The 5,021-nt window shown below is 44.2% G+C and overlaps 2 long non-coding RNA genes across 2 annotated transcripts; both read left to right on the top strand.

The window, feature by feature from the left end:
* Positions 1 to 1,468: 1,468 nt before the first annotated feature.
* Positions 1,469 to 2,352, top strand: LOC119320001. Its single transcript, XR_005154728.1, has 3 exons — positions 1,469 to 1,705; positions 1,808 to 1,848; positions 2,223 to 2,352. It is a non-coding gene; the product is annotated as an uncharacterized LOC119320001 (long non-coding RNA).
* A 13-nt stretch (positions 2,353 to 2,365) lies between these two features.
* LOC119320000 lies at positions 2,366 to 3,318 on the top strand. The gene is made up of 3 exons (XR_005154727.1): positions 2,366 to 2,429; positions 2,698 to 2,810; positions 3,266 to 3,318. It is a non-coding gene; the product is annotated as an uncharacterized LOC119320000 (long non-coding RNA).
* The last annotated feature ends 1,703 nt before the right edge of the window (positions 3,319 to 5,021 follow it).

Genomic DNA, 5,021 nt, shown 5'->3' with positions numbered 1-5,021 from the left:
CGATCCAGATCGACGGCGCCACCCCTCTCTAACCCTAGCTTCCCGTCGCCGGCGGCGGCGCCCTCCCTCCCTCGCCCTCTCCTCCTTCCCTCCTCACGGCCATCTCTCCGTTCCCCCATAGCCACACCTCATCCTCATCCCCATCCCCCGGTCCCGTCCCCAGCCCCGCCCGGATACACCGTGCATGTCCACAGCCACAGCCACCGCCCCCAGCCCCGCCCACAGCGGCCGCCACCACCCCAAGCCTTGTCTTGCTATAACTCTTCATGAGCAGCAAAGAGAAGAAGAAGGGGAAAGGGGATGGCCGCCGACACCGCCGAAGCGAAGCAAGTGCTGCTCGCCTGCAACGGCGGCACCGACGCCATCTCGCGGGGGGTCGCTGTCGGCCTCGCCAGGCATGGCTGTAGGTACTCCCTCTCACTTTTCTCCTTCTTTCTCCTGTCATTGGGCTCTGAATCTAAGCGCGCGCGCGCACACAGGCTGGTCCTGGTGGGCGATGAGGGCGCCCTGGCTGCAACGGCGGAGGAGGCGCGGTGCAGCGCGGCAGAAGGGGCGGCGGCCATCGCGGTGGTTGGGATGGACCTCGCGGCCTGCGACGAGGCTGCTACTTCCTCGTTTCCGTCCAAGAAAGTAACCTCTCCTCTCTTCTCCGGCTTCGATCCCCGCATCCATCTCCATTTAGTCCCCGCGGTTGGGTGTCCGTGCAGGCTCTGCAAAAGGCGGGCGTGAATCCCCGGTTGATTTAGGCCTTCGAGTAGCGGAGCAGGATTTTTCGTGCTTACCTCTGCTCATTCGAGTAGCGGAGCAAGATTTGCTCCATGGTTTAGGCCTTCAGGCAGGTGGTTTCTGGAAAGAAATTCAGATAGCCGATTTCTCATACTGTAGGAGTAGTTATCATCAAGATCTGGAATTTAATCCGGAGGCTTGACACTTGCACCTTGGTACTCCCTCCTTCCCAAAATCTTGGGCGTTTAAGTTTCTGCATGTAATCCCATAATCTAAGGCGCACATGCCTTCCTCTCTCAATCAGTTAAACCTAACCATCCCTATTTACTTGGAAAGAAGATCGTGGATGCCTCTAACTTTTCTTTTGAATCGTTGTTGCCTCCCTATCTACAACTTGTATGATGGGTCAAATAACAATCCACGTACGCTAATTTTCGTGCTAAAGACTAACACGCCTAACAATGTGGGAAGGAGGGAATACATGAGATCATGTTATTATCTCATCTTCCTGTTACATCCTATTGCTGCACCAAAATGGTCAAATAAAATTTGCGGGAAACATAATCAGCTTTTGTTCGTCAGTAAGTTCAGAGAACACTACAGTGTTCCAATATCCGGTTGTCCTGTTATCCACTGGATTGTAATCGAAGAGCAACATAATTTTTTATTATTACCGTTGTAATGTACAGATATATTATTGTGATCAACGGAGACTAAAGTGAATTTTCTCTTTTCCCCGCCCCCCGGTTTGCAGATCATACCCGAGTTCCTGCTGCTGAAATGGGTAGCACTGAAGCCCCAACGCCCGTGCAGGCACCTGTGTACTCCATTGTGAACGAAGGCCCAGCAGCTCCAGCTGCCTGCTCCATTGTGAACGAAGCCCCAGCTCCCTGGGCCTGACCTGTGGCAAATGGCAAGCTGCTTGTCACCTGAACAAAGGGAGAAAAGGAAGAGGGATGGAGATGATGATGCCATGGATGTAAGCTCTTGTCATGTTTGTTACAATAATGCACTCTCTTAACAATTTTAGTGTGCAGTAACCAGCATTGGCATCTGATGCATTGCTTGCTACATGTCTCAGAAAATGGAAATGGCGAGAGTTCTTCATGCAGCAAGAAACCAGTAAGAACTGAACTTAGTTTTCTACCGTATAGCTTCGTCATTTCCCCATATGAAATGGTCCCATAATCTAGTGTGTATCTGTTTCTGGTTTGAAGTTCATCTAGCATCTGACGTGATATGCTGTCATGATTTAGTATACATACATGGTGTGCCTTAACCTATGTCAGCATTATGGGAGCTAAAATTAAGTCTGCATCAACCTTCCATGCTAGAAAATCTTAGTTAGTTTATGCATATAAATAGGTGTTGTTACCTGTTTGCATCTGAGATTGCATAATATTGGAGGAACATGCTTAATTGGCTTGTGTATTTTGCACCTTAAGCATGTCTGTAATGGATCTGATGGCATGGAAAATGCTGGCACTTCATGGCAGAGCGCACCTGTACACACGACTGTGAGGATCCCGATGGACACTTAGAGAGAGAGAGAAGGAAGATGGCGGACGAGCGCTTCTCCACCATCATCATCGGCGTACTTACCTGCCTCTGCACCACCATCTTCGTCTTCCCTGTTTGGGCCGGTGAGGATCTCCACAAGCTCACGGCCGGAAACCTCGACAAGCTGGCACAGTTTCTTCAAGGTAATATATACTCCCTGCACTATTTTCTCTCAAAAATAAATAAAGATGCCTGCACTTTTTGGCCACTCTCGTTCAAGTTATGTACGGTATACAAATGCAACTTGATTTGTGTTCTTTTTGAATGCTACATCAAATAGTGGAGTCTTCCTGACCAGAGTCACCAGACATACTCTATTTTATATTTCTGCTTCTCCCCTGTTGAATGTATGTAGCAACTCCATATTGATACGAGAGTTTGTGGGACTGAAAACTGTATGCATGTACGCAGGATTGGAATCTGAATGCTTTGGATAAAAGGCTGCCAGCGAGAATTTGGAGGGAAAAGCCTTTCTGCAAGTGCACAAGAGCGTCCTCAACTCCAAGGCCAGTGAGGACTCTCTGGTAAGCTTCCTTTTCGGATGATACACACACACACACTATATGATGAGTGTAATGAACGTCCGCACAAAAAATAGATTGTATCTATACTCCTATGCAGCGTGGTGAGGGAGAGAAAAACACACATGGAGCCTGCAGCCTCTGTAAGGATGCATTTAGCAGATTAAAAACAACACGTAAAATATAAGATTGTTACTTTCAAAATTTCGCTCTCGGGCACTTGTACTCTTGGTGCCAGAAATATTTTCTCTTTTTTTGTCAAAAAATGAAACATGTAGTACTCTTGGTGCAATCAGATTACATTTCTGTTTGTTATGGTAATATAAAAAATATTCGTGCTCTCAAATTTTTCACAGTGTGTACCTTTCATTTCTTTAGTTTGATTGTTTCCCTTGTATTCAATATGCTTCCAGTGGCTGATCCTTCCATTTTTGTTGTGGCATCTTTATTTTTCACAGGTGTTGTGTGTTCTGGAAGATGGAAGAGGAAGAAAACCTATTTTTGTTGAACTAAATTTTCTGTATTCTGTTTTGTTCTATGTATCATTTTATAGTTTTGTATAGGAACAAGTGTTACTTATTTTGTAGGGCTTTATGGCCTGTGATGTAAACATATTTAGTGTTGAAATATGAAATTATTTGCAAAATTTGTTGAAAAGGTGGATCATATGTATGAATATGTGAATAGGCTGAAAAGAGTACTGGACCAACTCCAGGATTGAATTAATATTTGAATGTATAAAAAGCTCGAAAGTAAACCAGAAATGGGCTACACAAAATTGTATATATATTCTTGAAAGGCCAAACATGCATAAAAATTTATGGGCTGACCAGTTAGGCTTCGCCCATGTAGCTGAACGAAATTAACAAAAATAAATATACTAAATGGGCTGAATTAATGGGCTAGGCCCATGTAGAAAACCGAATTGGACCGGGCTGAATCTTGTGCCATATCAGCTTGCCACGCTGGATGCCTACGTGGTCTGGGGAGGTTGCTAGTGACCAAAACGCCACAGTGGACATATTTTGGTCATAAACGTCTACGACCTTCTCATAGAGAAGGTCGCTATAGTCAGTTAACGACCGCCAGCTTTTGACCTTCTCTTTTTGGTCAAAAAAAGGTCGCAAACGAAAAACCATGACCTTTCAGTGACCAATAGTCAAGGTCACAAGTTGACATATTTCTTGTAGTGAACCTCCAAAACACTTTCTCATCAAGTGGTTTAGTGAATATATCTACTAATTTCTTTTTGGTGCGAACATGCTTAAGATTAATGTCCCCTTTGGCAACATAATCTCGAATGAAATGATGATGAACTTCAATATGCTTAGTTCGAGAGTGTTGCACGGGATTGTGAGCAATCTTGATAGCACTTTCATTGTCACAAAGTAATGGAACATGTTTCACATATATCCCATAATCTTTAAGAGTTTGGGTCATCCAAAGTTATTGAGCACAACATGAACCAACGGCAATGTATTCCGCTTCGGCGGTGGATAAGGATACTAAGTTTTGTTTCTTGGAAGACCAAGACACAAGAGATCTACCAAGAAATCGACAAGTACCCGAAGTGGACTTTCTATCAACCTTGTCACCGGCATAGTCCGAGTCGGAGTAGCCAACAAGATCGAAAGAGGACCTCTTTGGATAACAAATGCCAAAGTTTGGTGTATGGATTAAGTATCTCACTATCCTTTTCACAGCCTTCAGATGACATTCTTTAGGAGCAGCTTGATATCGTGCACACATGCACACACTTAGCATGATATCGAGATGTGAAGCACATAGATATAATAATGAACCAATCATAGAGCGATAGACCTTTTGATCAACCGGTTCACCATCTTTGGTCAAATCAAGATGTCCACTAGTAGGCATGGGTGTAGTCACACCTTTGCATTCTTGTATATTGAACTTCTTGAATAAGTCCTTGGTGTACTTCGTTTGAGAGACGAAGGTGCCTTCCTTAGTTTGCTTGATTTGTAAACCAAGAAAGAATTTGAGTTCACTCATCATAGACATCTCAAACTTCTCCGACATTAGCTTCCCAAACTTTTCACTAAAATGAGGGTTAGTAGAACCAAATATAATATCATCGACATAAATTTGGCATACAAATAGTTCTCCATTGACCCTTTTAGTAAAAAGAGTAGAATCTATTTTTCCAATTTCAAAGCCTTTTTCAATAAGGAACTTGGTCAAGCATTTATACCA

Source organism: Triticum dicoccoides, chromosome 6B (assembly GCF_002162155.2).
Source record: "Triticum dicoccoides isolate Atlit2015 ecotype Zavitan chromosome 6B, WEW_v2.0, whole genome shotgun sequence".
Classification (NCBI taxonomy): Eukaryota; Viridiplantae; Streptophyta; class Magnoliopsida; order Poales; family Poaceae; genus Triticum; species Triticum dicoccoides.
The sequence above is the reverse complement of the archived record's forward strand: the minus strand, read 5'-3'. Positions and strand labels throughout refer to the sequence as shown.